The following is a 15999-nucleotide window of genomic DNA, read 5'->3' as shown; positions in this document are numbered from 1 at the left end:
GAAAACCTTGTTCTGTGTCAAAGGGAAGGTATGACCATTATCCGCGTTGGTATTAAAGATACTGAAAGCCCCTTGTGTTTGGGTTTCAGCATTTGAAGTTAGTTTGGTCAAATCAATAGAACTTGTTGAGAACAAAGTCTGTGTTGCCACATTTTGTGATGGGGATTTTTTACCCTGGCATTTCTTTGCTGCTTGTTCCATGTCTTCCTGTGGGCAGGTTTTCTGAGTTTCCTTATTCTTTGCGTTGGCAAGTTCCTCAAAGCGTTTTTCCGTTGCCTTCACATATCCTTCCAGGTAAGTCAGTTTTGGGAGTGTCATTGCAGAAATAGTTGTTTGGTCTTTCATCGAGTCGTTTAGAGCTTCGTACAGTTTACAAAAAGGGGCAAGGGCGATGGTGATGGCGGACATAATGGTGGTCAAGTCCGATTTTTTTCGTTGATGTCTCTTTTTGGCCCAGACTGGATCTGTCATTTCTGGTTAAAAAGCCCGGTGGAGAGTTTATGAACTGATCGTGTGATTTCCGACGTGGAGGCGGTGAGGACAGCATGTGGTTTCTTCTTTGCCCTATTTTGTTGTTGATGACGTGATAGCTCTCCACTGCCAAGTTTGGACTCTCCACACCGTTTGGTCTTTCCTCTCTGGTTTTGTTTTTCGATCGGGGTGACGTCTGCAATCCCACATCTTTAAAGGTTTGCCCTTCAGGTGAGGATAGGTCTTGGACGTCTCCTTTGCAGTCCAGCCTGACTCTACTCACTGGTATCGGCAAAGGTCTCACAGGAACATTTTGTGGCGCCTTTGGTGGTGGCTGCAAAGGCGTTAGGCGTCTCTGGTCCTGGACTTCGACGTTTACCAAGGAGTTGGTTTCTTTGTCACTATTCTCCTTATTAGGCATACTGTTTGGAGTGCCTTTATTATTCGCCTCTGGTGCATGATCGTGTGGTGAATCCGCAGTCACTGGTTTGGGCACCTCATCTCCTACTTGCTCTGTGGTCCCTAGAGCTTTCTCCAGGTTGGCTCCATGAGACGGTGTATTCGCCAAACTTGGCGACTTCTCTCTTGGTGTTACTTCATTTGTTGCAATTTTGCGTGATTTGGGCAGCGGAGAGGTTTCTTTTATTGCTTCTAAGATTTCCACGTCAGATAATGCCAAGATGTTTTTGTTTACCTTGACTTTTGAAAAAGTCCATCAGCGAGCTGATTTGCCCCTTTTTTAGAGGCGCCTTTCTTGCATATGTTCTTTGCTTGTTCTCCTTGTTAGTTGTTCCCTTTTTGTTTTTTTCCCTGTGTTCTTTTCATTTGTCCTCCTTTTGTTTTTTGCTCTTGAAGGGGGGAGGTCGTAGTTCTTTCTTCGTCTATCTCGATCCAGATATCTTTTGAGGGCGATTTGTTCTTGTTTTTAATACTTTGTTGCCCATTCGCTGACTTCCTTTTTGTATTATGGTTTATTTTTCTTTTTTTGTTTTTTTGATTTTTCGGGGAAGCTGTTGCAATGTCTCCTCCTTCAACACTGACTTCATCTGTTGTGATTGTTTGGGATTTCTCATTCGTTGTACTCAGAGCTTCCATGTCGTTTGATGTTATATCGTTTTGCGCTTTTCCCTTTTCTGGCTGTGTGGTTCAAAAGTCCTTAGCCAGGAGGGGGCACTGGTCTCCTGCGTCCAGAGCCATATGTATTAGGGCTGTAGTACTGCTTGAGCCCACACGAGGCGTATCCTCCATTCCTGGTGCCGATGTCGGTCCTGGTGTCCCTGTCCGCTCGGGACTCTTTAGCTTTTCCTGGGTACTAACTCCCCTCAGGAGAGGCGTCACGAGGCCCCCCCGCTCCCGACGGAGGGAGATGGGTCCGGAGCTGCCTCCTCTAAGGTAAGCGAGTGCTTTTCGTTTCGTCCGTACAATGAATTTGCTGCTGCCTCTTTCGTTTGCTGGGCTTTGGTCCCCATTGCCTCAATCTCGTCGCAGCCCGGCCTCGTCGGCCCTCCGGCCGGCGACGGGCGGGGAGCAGGCACAGAGTTGGGCGCGGTACCAATGTTCCTGGCACTTTCCTCTTCACTGAGTCTGTGATTAACTGCTGAAAACACAGACGGTTGCCGCCTGGGTGGGCTCATGTCGTGTGTTCTTGTAGTTTCCCTCCTTTCCCGAGTGGAAGTTTGTAGGGTTGACGACTGAAGGTGCAGGCATGGGCAGTCTTGGATAGTCGCCCCAAACCTTTGAGTCGGGCGGGAGATTCGCAAGGGTCTTTTCTCCCCGTTTCCCTCAGCGGGGATGTCTTGCTCCTGGTACGATGTCATGTGGGGTTTACTTTCGTTTTTTCATGTTTACTTGCTGTCGGTGTTCGGCCCCACTCGAGCCCCCGAGAACATCACAGAACAGTTCTCGTCCACTTTCCGCGGACTCCTGTGGCTTATGAAGCCGATGCAGGAAAGGTGAGGTTGTGGACACGCCTGTAACAGTCAATGGCACTAAAAAAACACTGTGGCAGACACCGCAGAACCCTTCTCGTCCACTTTCTAAACTTTAACATGAGAGTTTGCTTCAACATTGCAAAATCTGCTCTCTCAGCTTTTCACATTTCCATAATGGCACTGCAGCCAGAATGGGGCAGTCTGCTAAGTAACCAGGCACTTTTGTCAGCATTGTCAACTTGTTGAACTTCACATGCATACAGCCAGTCCAAAATGTTATTCTTTTCCTCATACACACTGAGCAGATCTTTCGGAAACCATGGATGAGAGGAGGCCCCAGACCCATGTCCAGGATCCTTGGATTCATTGGCAACTTGAAGCTTGGGGAGTTCCAACTGGTGATCCCTGTCTTTCTGTTTTTCTGCCTGCACTATCTTTAGTTTGGCCATATTGAACTCAAGGTCCTTCTGCCTAAACAGCAGTTCCTGTTTCTTGAATTCATGTATGGCCTCCCCATCAGCACGGGCAGAGGAAACATTAGACATTACATCCTCCATTTCCTCATGGTTACTGTGGATCAGTGCAGCGGCAGAACTATCAGTTCTACCAGTGAGAGCAGCCCCACCTCCTTCTGCACTGTCCTCAGAAGCTATAGCTCTAAGCTGAGCTTCTTGCCAGTCCACCTCTCTCAGCACACATCGTTCTCAATGTTTCAGATTTAGAAGCATTTAAAGTTACCAAGTACTTGTTTCCATACTGTTAGAAAGGACTATGGCCTTTTAAAAGTTATAACACAACAATTCACTATGTGTCCTGGTAGAAATAACTTGAAATGCCTTCACTAGTGTGCAACACTGGATACCTTCAGTCCTATCCCACCGCTGTACACCAATTTGTTAAGAATGATTTCTGAACTCTGACCTGGAGGGGCAGAGGTTCAGAAGGCCAACCTAGTTTCTTGAAACAGGTTAACCTCTGGACAAGCCAGAGCAATCAGGGTAGCTATGGCAGGCGGTCAAGACTAAGGGCCTCATTACACGGTAGGCGGTAAGGGTTTGCCCTTACCGCCTTACTACGAGGTCCCTTTGCGGGACCCGACCTTAACGGCTGGTGTAGACCAGCCGTTAAAGTTGGGACCCGCAAAGGGACCTTGGTGCTAATTACAGTACCGCAATTTGCGGTACCGTAATTAGCTCCTTCCCCATTCCCATTGGGCCCTATGGGGCAAACATGGGAATGGGGAAGGGCCATGGAGAAAGGGGGAATTACAGCCCCGCCAACCTTGGATTGGGGTGGTAATTCCCCTTTTCTCCATGGTGGTACCGGTATGGTACCGGCGGCAACCATGGTGCTAATAGCACCATGGTTTACCGCATTCCGTGTAATGAGGCCCTAAGTCTCAGGAGGGGTGAGGATGACTGAAAGACCTCAATGAGCACACAAAGCAAGGACACTTACAAATTACTCCAGACAGGTGTTATATTAAAAATATAGACACTTTTATTACAAGGCCTTTGTAACATAGACCATAGCAAAGAATTACAGTAACACTAGATTAAACCAATACATCACAATCACCACAATATATATACAAGACCAATGGGGTCTAAGGGGTTAAACGCATGAAATAAGTAGACCACCTAGATGGGGAGGAAAACAGGCAGTGCAAGTAATATTTAGACCCAGTTCTATATCAAGAATAAACCTAACTAAGAGGCACTCCAAGCCCCATGAAGAGAGGAGCCTTATGCTCAATAGTGCACGCACACGCTTGTGCCAATGGACAAAACAGGGTCTCTTCAAGGGTCTCTAGCAGCTCAGGAAGGTGGATAAGGCGATGAAGAACAAGTTCCCACTATTCAAGCAGGACCTCCACGTGAGGGCAGAGGCAATTTGGGAGAGCGACATGGGGTCGCTATTTCGCATTAGCTGTGGAAAGGAAAGGGTCCCTCATGGGCCACTTTGTGCATAAAAATGGGCTCCTGCGCTAGGGGCCACCAGTTGGGGTAAGGACTACTCACCGGTACCCGACGCAGGCAGATCCAAACTTCGCCAGTACAGTCCACTTCGCTGCCAGGTTCGAATGCGACAATCAGGACGTCTCGACACCGTGTAGTTCCTGAGATACAGCGAGTATTCCCAAACGGGACAGTGGCGATTTCTCTGCTCCAGGTGGAAGAATCATCCCAATTCCACTGCAGCAGGCTTCAGGGGAGAGGGGGTCACAAATGCAGCAAACTTGCACAGGTTGTTGCCACAGCAGGGCAACACGGTAACCGCGTTAACTCCGGTCCGGGCGCACTCATCTCACTTCAGACCTGGGAACGCCAAGTGTACTAAATTTGGTGTGAGGGTGCCGTGGACACAGAGCTAGTAGTATACCAAGTTTCGAGGGCCTCCTCGAAACAGCGGCAGTAACAGAGCAAACGTCCCGTGTAAGCTGGTCAGCCCACTGGTTGGCCCAGGGACAATTCCGAAGAGGCTTACTTGCAGGGTTTGTTGAAGGTGCCGAGAATAGTTGATCCCAACATTCCAATGGGTCGAAGCGTCTTCGCAGACCTTCTAGGACGAACAGATGCAGAGGGGTCCTACGGGACGACAGCGGGCTCAGGGCGCCAAACCTTCCAGCGGGTCACCAGCGGTTCCTTGACTCAGCTTCTTGTTGCAGGATACTTGGCTCATTATCCCTTGTTTGGTGTGAACTCAGTAGATCGACATGGTAGTGGTATTTTCAGCCTCCTCTTATCCAAAGTTCCCTTCGCCCCAAAATGGAGAGGACCCAATGGAAGATCTGCTCACAAACACTCACTCCATACGTGGACCAATCATGGACCACGGCGGTCCCAGGCATTCAGGACTATCCAGACTCTATGGCACCCAGGATGTGCATTGGGAACAGACATCCCAGCCCACATCCTGGAGGCACACACTCAAGGCATGCAGAAACCCGCGAAAGCATTGGGTTTCGCGTGAAAGTGCATGACCAAATAAGGACTGACCCGGGTCGTCTCGACCTGGGGAAGGTGAAGGGGCAAGATAGCCAAAGGACAGGACAAAGAACCTCGTGGCATGGCCATATTGGAGCCAGGCCACCTATTCGTGCCACATGCGGTTAACGCAGTTAACATGGCTAGAAAGGGTTAAAAATATAAGAAACCATAGCTGCCACCAGTCCTGTCCATGACACATCCGCACAGGTCATAAAAAGTCCAGCGAGAGTTTCTAGGGCCTTTGGAATGACTAGAGACCCAAGGGTGCTGTAAGGTAAGTTACATTGCACACTTGTTACATGTTGCACAAAAGTTGCAACATGAGGAAAGGACTGAGGGAAACAAAGTCTCCCAGTACTGACTGTCTTAAGGGCATGTCAGTTTCCCCATAAAAATTGAGCGAAAGCCCAGAGGAGTGCAGCTGAGGGCTGTGCTTCTATGGCAAAGTCAGTCAATGGTATTAAAACAGCAGCAAAAAGTTTGGGGGTTGACACATGGAGGGAAAATTACATACAATTACGAAATCTTTCCTCACACACACCCATGTGCACCATCCCTCCGACCAGATCCACACCAATGTGCCCCCACCACCTCCCTCCAGAGCCACACCAATGTGCCCCCACCACCTCCCTCCAGAGCCACTCCAAGGTGCCCCGTCAAACTTCCTAACCCACACCTAGATGTATCACCCATGCTACCCACCAGACCCACTGTGCCCCATCTCTCCCTCCAGAAACACACCCATGTGCACCATCCATCTCCTGACCCACACCAATGTGCCCCCACCACCTCCCTCCAGAGCCACACCAATGTGCCCCCACCACCTCCCTCCAGAGCCACACCAAGATGCCCCGTCCAACTTCCTAACCCACAACTAGATGACCCATGCTACCCACCAGACCCACTGTGACCCATCTCTCCCTCCAGAAACACACCCAAGTGCGCCATCCCTCCCCAGACCAACACCAATGTACCCCAACCCCCCCAAACCCACACCACTGTCCCAATCCCTCCCCCAGACCCACACCACTATGTCCTATCCATCCCTCCAGGCCCACACCAATGTGCCCCCTTTCTCCAGATTCACACAAATGTGCACCATCCCGCCAGACCCACACCAGCATGCCCCTATCCAACCATTCAGACCCCAAGATGCCCAATCCCTCCCTCTAGTCCAATACCATAATGCCCGATCCTCCCTCCAAATAGCAAGATGCCCCTTCCCCCTTGCAACAGATGCCTGTGTGCCAAGCCCGAATCACACTCAGATAGCCCCAACCAACCCCCTGTAAAACCGCCCATCCTAATAATCACAACCTCATGAAACATTAAATCACTCTATTAGCTCCCGTTGATCAGTTAAACACCATCATACACTGTTTCAATGTTCCTTTTCTTAGCCCTCCATACCTTTCATGTTGAATAGCTGAGCATGATTTTTAGAGTAAATGTAATTTCTGGCTCCCCTATCGAAATCGGGTGTCTTGTAGGAACGTTCACGGTATCCGGAAGAAAATGCCAATTGTATTTACAGCCAGACAAGAGCACACGGGTTGCTGCTGTTCCTGCAACCTGGCAGCCAGAGCCTTGCCGCTCAGGACCCTCCAGGGTCTCGTAGAAATGTTCCCGCCGTCCCAATGAAAACACCCACCCCAAACGCTGCAAGCCAAAGGCTGGCAGGATCCCGTTGCACTTGCACCAGCAGCCAGAGCGTTCAGAATGCCTGCTCAGCCCCGGGCTCCGGAAGTGCTTCACTGCTCCGGAAATCACACGGATGACATCAGAGGTCACGTGAAGAAGAGGGGGCGGGCCGTTGCTATGGTCCTTTTCTTGGATGGGAACTAGTCGCTACCATTGTTTCAGGGAGGCGGGAATATCGTGCCAGAAGGCCTATTAAGATATGGCTTTGCGAATCTTGAGAGGTATAAGGGCAAGCAACCTAGAGTACAGAGTGGTTAGTTGGGTGTGCTGTGCAAGATTAGGGTGGGATGCTATTTGTTTTTTTGCAAGATAATGCAGAAAATACATCTTTGCCTGTTCATTCTCTGAAAATTAACCTGGTTGGTTTTCAGTTACATTCATAGCTCGAAGCCGAGTAGACAAAATTTTGAAAAATGATTGTCTAAACCCCTTGAAAAAGCAAAGTTTTACATGAATTGCACTGGTGTTATTACATAACTTGATTGGTCAAGGTCTTGTATTTGGAGCTAGGAATCCTGAGTGCAGGTTCTTACTACCTTTAAAAGAGCTTGTCATAATCAATGACAGTGCAAGGATTTATTCAGCCTTGCGAGGTGCCATTTGTCTTCCACCTCTCTCTTGCAATGGGGCAAGATTTGCTCTTTGCAGTGCCAATGAGGTGCATCCTATTGCTCCATTATTATGTCTCTCCAGACAGTCGCCTAAAATAGTTTTTCCCTAGAATAGGCCCTGTTACAGTTCCGGAGAAGCCCAGGGACGCACGGTTTGGCTAGCTTTAATTTTAAGCCTGCCTGGAGGAAAACCATAATATATGCATAATGTCATTGATGGTCGAACATAAAGAAAGCATCGGTCAACATAATAACAGGAACCGTGTGAAAGAACACCAATTCCACAAGCACAATCTCAGTGTGTGGACATACCTAATCCCTTCTTCAAAAAAGTACAACATACCATTCAGCTGTTGAAAAAAGATCCTTACATTGGGTATTCAAACACCCCAATGTGTCTGACAGCGTTATAGTGAAAAAAGCAACATTCCAAAAGAGAGAGCAAGAAGCAAAATCTCGGGGAATAGGTGCATTTTCTTAAATGAGTTGATCAAATTGTTCATCTCACTTTTAATGTTTTGTGCCCAATTTTCAATTGGAAACCCAGGGACATCAATTCACCAAAATGCCGAGGGTAGCGGATGTGACATTGCACACCTGATGACATCACAGGAAGTGATGTCCTACAACCGTTGACTCTGATGACATCTCATGAAATAACCTGAAGTGACTGATAGGTGTAAAAAAACATACATCAGCGTATATTTAATAAAATAGCAAACTGGTACTAAAGCAGGCATAAGCGCTTTTTGAGATAATAACCATATTTTTAACTAGGAAGCTGCCTTGATAGGCCATGGAGGGGGTCAAGTTATGACAGTAGTAGACCATGTAGAACCAACATAGTTCAAGGGCACTGCCATGCATCTGCCACTACAGCCTCAAATGGCCATTTACTGCCATATTATACCAGCTGAATATGTTAGGTCTAGTACACATATAAAGCCCCACTTTCCTAGGTGTTGCCATAATACAGTATGATAAATATAGCATCTATTGTTTAAGATTCTGCCGTGATATAGTCAAAATATATTAGTTAAAGCTTTATATATTCAGTTGCTTCTATATACCAAGTGCATCCTCAAATGTGCATAAATGCTACCAAATGCCAGTTAATGGATGGTACACATCGTATGGTCACCCTATCTGGCTTATAAATTAGGGTTTCCTGAAGTTTTAGGGTTGGATGTATTAGTATATGTTTGTTTTTGATGTATAATGGGTTTTCTGGTGTTCCATGTGTTAAAATCGCGGCAAAAATGGTCTTTACACAAAAAAACGGCAAAATGGCAGTGGTTTTGCTGCCGCAATCCATGTAAAGGATGCGGGGGACACCCCCGCAACCCCAGTCCCTTTAAATGGTATAATGGGGTACACCTTTACAGGGTCAAACCACAGCACTTTTGCTGTGATTTATTGTAAAGGCGATATTTTTGGCGGGATTTTATTTCTGCATACCATTTCTGGAGTGTGTCCTTTAGATTTATTAAGTATAAATATACTGTGGCAAACGAGAAAAAAAAGTCAGACTAAGTTGTGACATTTTAAGGGTATATTTATTCAAATAATATGAAAAATGTCTGTTTAGACAATGCCCCCTGAGGGAAGTTCCTTGCCTAACAAACTAAAACTAATGGGGCTCATCAAATGTCCCAAAAGAAATAGTACTTTAGTCAGAATCATATTCAACTAACTGGCCCTACAACTCAAGAAAACGTAACAAAAAGGAGGAGAGGCCAGAGCAATAGTCTCTGTCCTTTGCGGTTGCCTGGCCCAATTGTTTGGATCTCTCGAAGTCTTGAACTATATCTCATGCAGTTTCCTTTTCCTCAGGAAATACAAGGTTTTCGTACCACAACTGCACCATTTCCCGCTTTGTGCTTGAACGGTTCCTTGTCTGGTTTTCAAACAATTGAACCCTTCAGGTTCTCTCTCTTCCAAGTTCTGTTCACTAGGTGCCTTGTTTCCAGGACTCCCCAAAGTCCTCTGGCCCTCTATCAAGCTTGCTTTAGCAGGGCCTCGATTCAGTCCCCGTAACCCTTGTTACATCTCCAGACTTGATTATAAATGCCTTTTTGGATTCCCAGGGCTCCCCAAAGCCCACTGAACCTCTGGTAGGCTTGCTTTGTCTCTATTCAGGTTTATCTGGCGCCTGTAACCCATGTGTCTTTCCCAGACTCAAATCACTCTGCTCGCATCTCTCAGCGGCCTTACCTTTTCGGGACTGTTCGCTTTCCTTCCACTGCTCAGCTCGACACCTAATGTACTTTTCGTGAGGATCTCAGGGATTTGGTCTCTCCTCTGCACTCTGGTCTCTACGTCAAGCAAGACAGTTGCTTTACTGTCCCTTTCTCCTTCTTGACCAGGCCTCTTTGCCGGTCTGGACGGCAGCTTTCAAGCATCTTGCAAGCATTTAGTTTGCTCTCCATGCTACCTGTGGCTCCACAGTCCAGCATGGCTCTAACCCTCCAGAACGTCTTCCCATCAGAGGCTCGCCTCTGTGTAGCTTATTCCCTCTCCTTACTTCCAAGTCCCTTGTGGTTTTATGTACCTCATTTAACAAATCGTGGGATTCAGCCACTTTCCCCAAGGGGGGAGCCCCTTCCTTTGAGGCTAGGGAGGTGAGCCCGCTGCGCAACATTCCCCCTAGGGGTGGCGGTAAGTGGGACTTTATAGCGAGAGAGTCCCCTCTTGGGGATGAGGACCCCCTTTCCAATGAGAAACTCCCTTTTCATTATCCTCAAATACACATTGCAAACAGATCAGTTGACTAGCAACCAGACTCCTCTTACATATGTTATTGTAATGTAATCACAGAAGAAAAGTATCTGATCTGCCTGGTACTGTGAAGAGTAAGAACATAGGAGTGACAAAGGATACCGGTCTGTCTATCACTGAGACGAAGAGACCTAAAGGAGTTATGATGAGTATAACTCCAACACAAAGGAATGACTATCCTGACAAGCTGGGGAAGCCCCAGGGTTGCACAATAAAAGTGGAAGGAACGAGAGCCGCCAGGGGGCGCTGAGATGTTCTGAAGTCTCTCAGCCGGTCTCCTCCCCGGAGCATTTAATTTTGGAGATTGAGCCCTCCGATCCTTGTGGGAGAAGGACCCCGACCCCCTCCAGGGCAGCCTGAAGCACTGGTGATGCAGCAGAGTGGGAATTTGGCACCTGAGTGTATCAGGGAGCTTGGATCTGCCCGAACCCGAGCTGGAAGCGGGAGTGGAGAAATGGCCCTTCCCGCCGAAGAAGCCGCGGGGAGGTTAGCTTACTGGTGGTGGGGAATGGGCAGTGGCCTGCGGCTCGGGCACACAGTCTGAGGAGTCCTGAGAGCAGAGCGCCCGTCCTGGGGACTGTGGCCCCGAAGGAGAGGTTTCTGGCCCCCGACGCTGTTTATTGGACGTCCCAGCGCAGAAGTTCACGGAGCTGGGTGGCTGCCTATTGTGAGAGCCCAGGCGCAGTCGGCTTCCCGAAGCAGACTAGGCGGCAGTGATTTGTGGTCTGGGGGAGGTTTTCGCCATCCCGCTGTCCCGAGGGTGCGCCGGGCGGAGGAGGCGCAGGTTGGCGGCCGCTGTGGCACCCGTGGTCAGTGATTTGGACGGCACCACTCTTGGTCGGTGCGCGGGCAGTGGAGCGGCGGCTGGCTCCCCCCATCCTCCCTTGGATGAGAGGTCAGAGGTGACCCCTCATTCGGAGCAGTGAGCGTAGAGGGAGTTCCCCACTGGGGGGGGGGCACGGAGGACACCACGCGTTGGAGACCAATCTCAGGATCACAGCCTCTCTCGCCACTGTTGAGATACTCTTGCGTTGCCTCCTGCGGATCTCTCACCCCATCTCTAACTGTTGTCCCACCACGGATCCTCTTATTGCTGCAGTTTCGTCCATGGATGTGCCTCGGGTCATGCTTGCCATTCCCTGTTTATGAATTAACCCAGGACCAATAGTGGGCGGAATACCATAGCAGCTTCTTGAAATCCAGCTCTCCCTCCAGGTTGAGACACCTGAAGAGGGGTGGCCTATTGGCTAAATGTCCCCCGAGGTAGAAAGCACAACAGCGGGGGAAGCCCTTGTCTCCTGGGATCTACGAGGTTGAGAGTTGGCTGCTTAACTGTAGCTGCTCCCCCTGGTGGGGGCGGCCTACGTACTTCAGTCCCCCAGGGAAGAGCGTAAGGAGGAGGTATTCCCCCAGAGACTCACCGGGGGGAAGGCCTAAGGTAGGGATCCCTGAATTGTAGGAGAAGGTGGGGAGACACGGGCAGAGCGGAGCGGTCTGGCCGGGTGTTCCAACGGGTCTCCTGGGTCTACGCTCTCCCGGTGCGCCTTCTGAGCCTTGGATGGACTGGGCACAGGCTCTACAGAGGTTTCAGCGCTCTCCTGAACGAACAGAGGGAGGGAACGTCATGCAGTCCACGAGTCAGCCGGAGGTAACGGAGACCCAGTCTATGAGCAGCAACATGGCAGCCCTGTTAGTGGAGATCCGAGGTTTCAGGGCGGATATAGGCAGAAGGCTGGACTCCCTCGACAAGAAGGTGGATGCCGTGGAGGATCGTGTCCAAGCCCTAGAGGCCAATCAATCCTCAGCTGACCTCTTCGAAACGCAGTTTGACATGAGGCTGGCAGAGTTGGAGAGGAGGGAGGAGAAGGTCACCCTTAAACTGGACGACCTTGAAAACAGGGAGCGGCTCTCCAACCTGCGGTTTTTTGGTATTCCAGAGCAGGAAGGAGAGACGCAGCCAGACATTGCAAAAAGGGTCAAGGCAATCATAAGTAAGCTGTTTGATGGCGAAAATACCAATGAGCCTACCATTGACAGAGCCCATAGAGCGGGCGGATGCGCGGGTGGGCCAAGGTCCGTCCTCGTGAAATTCCACTATTATGCAGAGAAAACCAAGATCTTGGAGTTGGCGCATAGGAAAGGTCCAGTTGACTGGGACGGTGCCAAAATCTCGATTTATCAGGACCTTTCAGCGCTCACCCTGGCGCGCTGGAGACTCTGCGGTCCCTTGACAAGATGGCTGCATTTAAGACATTTAAGGCCACGATCAGAGGCGCTCTGATGGAGATGGGAGCTAGGAGGAAGAAGGAGAGGGCTAGGGAGGAGCTCAAGCTGAGGGAGCAAATTGCCGCCATCTAACCGGGGGGTAAGCTGAAAACCAGATGGGCCCAGGCAAGCGTGAGGAGCTTCAGAATCTCAGGGCGAAACTGTCCGCCCCCCTTGTGGGTCATATGGAGAAAAAGCTTGCGTTCTTAAAACAGTGTTACATGGAGAAAGGGGAAAAGGCGGACAAGATTCTGGCTTGGCGGCTGAGGGAGCTTCGCAGTAGCAGAAGAGTTAACTTCGTCTCTGGCCGGGCGGGGGAGAACATTTTACAAGACGGCCAGATAGCGGAACAGTTTAGGCAGTATTACGAAAGTCTCTATGCTTCAGAGTACGCTGGGGATGGGACTGAAGTGGACCGGTTCTTGGAATCTCTTCCAATCCCTTGCCTCGCTCGTGAGAACTCAGACTCCTTAGAGCTCCCTATTTCGCCCCAAGAAGTAATTGACGCTATCTCTTTTTTGAAGAGCGGTACAATCCAGGAGACAACGGTTTCTCAGTCCGGTTTTTTAAGACCTTTCGATCCACGTTAGCTCCCTCCCTAGCTAAGGTATATAACACTGCCCTAGACACTGGTTCCTTTCCCGATACCATGATGTTGGCTCTTATAGTGGCTCTCCCGAAAGAAGGGAACAATCCCTCGCTTTGTCAGTCCTACAGGCCCATTTCCCTTCTTAGTATAGACGTTAAAATACTAGCCTTGCCGCTCAGAACCCTCCAGGGACTCGTAGAAATGTTCCCGCCGTCCCAATGAAAACACCCACCCCAAACGCTGCAAGCCAAAGGCTGGCAGGATCCCGTTGCACTTGCACCAGCAGCCAGATTGTTCAGAATGCCTGCTCAGCCCCGGGCTCCGGAAGCGCTTCACTGTCCGGAAATCACACGGATGACATCAGAGGTCACGTGAAGAAGAGGGGGCGGGCCGTTGCTATGGTCCTTTTCTTGGATGGGAACTAGTCGCTACCATTGTTTCAGGGAGGCGGGAATATCGTGCCAGAAGGCCTATTAAGATATGGCTTTGCGAATCTTGAGAGGTATAAGGGCAAGCAACCTAGAGTACAGAGTGGTTAGTTGGGTGTGCTGTGCAAGATTAGGGTGGGATGCTATTTGTTTTTTGCAAGATAATGCAGACAATACATCTTTGCCTGTTCATTCTCTGAAAATTAACCTGGTTGGTTTTCAGTTACATTCATAGCTCGAAGCCGAGTAGACAAAATTTTGAAAAATGATTGTCTAAACCCCTTGAAAAAGCAAAGTTTTACATAAATTGCACTGGTGTTATTACATAACTTGATTGGTCAAGGTCTTGGATTTGGAGCTAGGAATCCTGAGTGCAGGTTCTTACTACCTTTAAAAGAGCTTGTCATAATCAATGACAGTGCAAGGATTTATTCAGCCTTGTGAGGTGCCATTTTTCTTCCACCTCTCTCTTGCAATGGGGCAAGATTTGCTCTTTGCAGTGCCAATGAGGTGCATCCTATTGCTCCATTATTATGTCTCTCCAGACAGTCGCCTAAAATAGTTTTTCCCTAGAATAGGCCCTGTTACAGTTCCGGAGAAGCCCAGGGACGCACGGTTTGGCTAGCTTTAATTTTAAGCCTGCCTGGAGGAAAACCATAATATATGCATAATGTCATTGATGGTCGAACATAAAGAAAGCATCGGTCAACATAAAAACAGGGACCGTGGGAAAGAACACCAATTCCACAAGCACAATCTCAGTGTGTGGACATACCTAATCCCTTCTTCAAAAAAGTACAACATACCATTCAGCTGTTGAAAAAAGATCCTTACATTGGGTATTCAAACACCCACAATGTGTCTGACAGCGTTATAGTGAAAAAAGCAACATTCCAAAAGAGAGAGCAAGAAGCAAAATCTCGGGGAATAGGTGCATTTTCTTAAATGAGTTGATCAAATTGTTCATCTCACTTTTAATGTTTTGTGCCCAATTTTCAATTGGAAACCCAGGGACATCAATTCACCAAAATGCTGAGGGTAGCGGATGTGACATTGCACACCTGATGACATCACAGGAAGTGATGTCCTACAACCGTTGACTCTGATGACATCTCATGAAATAACCTGAAGTGACTGACAGGTGTGAAAAAACATACATCAGCGTATATTTAATAAAATAGCAAACTGGTACTAAAGCAGGCATAAGCGCTTTTTGAGATAATAACCATATTTTTAACTAGGAAGCTGCCTTGATAGTCCATGGAGGGGGTCAAGTTATGACAGTAGTAGACCATGTAGAACCAACATAGTTCAAGGGCACTGCCATGCATCTGCCACTACAGCCTCAAATGGCCATTTACTGCCATATTATACCAGCTGAATATGTCAGGTCTAGTACACATATAAAGCTCCACTTTGTTAGGTGTTGCCATAATACAGTATGATAAATATAGCATCTATTGTTTAAGATTCTGCCGTGATATAGTCAAAATATATTAGTTAAAGCTTTATATATTCAGTTGCTTCTATATACCAAGTGCATCCTCAAATGTGCATAAATGCTACCAAATGCCAGTTAATGGATGGTACACATCGTATGGTCACCCTATCTGGCTTATAAATTAGGGTTTCCTGAAGTTTTAGGGTTGGATGTATTAGTATATGTTTGTTTTTGATGTATAATGGTGTTTCTGGTGTTCCATGTGTTAAAATCGCGGCAGAAATGGTCTTTACACAAAAAAAACGGCAAAATGGCAGTGGTTTTGCTGCCGCAATCCATGTAAAGGATGTGGGGGACACCCCCGCAACCCCAGTCCCTTTAAATGGTATAATGAGGTACACCTTTACCGGGTCAAACCACAGCATTTTTGCTGTGATTTATTGTAAAGGCGATATTTTTGGCGGGATTTTATTACTGCATACCATTTCTGGAGTGTGTGCTTTAGATTTATTAAGTATAAATATACTGTGGCAAACGAGAAAAAAAAGTCAGACTAAGTTGTGACATTTTAAGGGTATATTTATTCAAATAATATGACAAATGTCTGTTTAGACAATGCCCCATGAGGGAAGTTCCTTGCCTAACAAACTAAAACTAATGGGGCTCATCAAATGTCCCAAAAGAAATAGTACTTTAGTCAGAATCATATTCAACTAACTGGCCCTTCAACTCAAGAAAACGTAACAAAAAGGAGGAGAGGCCAGAGCAATAGTCTCTGTCCTTTGCGGTTGCCT

General features: G+C 48.2%; 1 protein-coding gene across 1 annotated transcript in view; it reads right to left on the bottom strand.

Annotated features, from left to right (window-relative positions):
* Positions 1-7123, bottom strand: part of LOC138528742 (uncharacterized) — a 57333-nt gene extending 50210 nt beyond the window's left edge. Inside the window, exon 1 of the mRNA XM_069640612.1 lies at positions 6803-7123. The gene's annotated coding sequence lies outside the window, so the exon portion shown is untranslated. The remainder of the gene's footprint in view (positions 1-6802) is intronic.
* Positions 7124-15999: the final 8876 nt, after the last annotated feature.

This window comes from Ambystoma mexicanum, chromosome 7q (genome assembly GCF_040938575.1).
Source record: "Ambystoma mexicanum isolate Mex_15411 chromosome 7q, UKY_AmexF1_1, whole genome shotgun sequence".
Classification (NCBI taxonomy): domain Eukaryota; kingdom Metazoa; phylum Chordata; class Amphibia; order Caudata; family Ambystomatidae; genus Ambystoma; species Ambystoma mexicanum.
The sequence above is the reverse complement of the archived record's forward strand: the minus strand, read 5'-3'. Positions and strand labels throughout refer to the sequence as shown.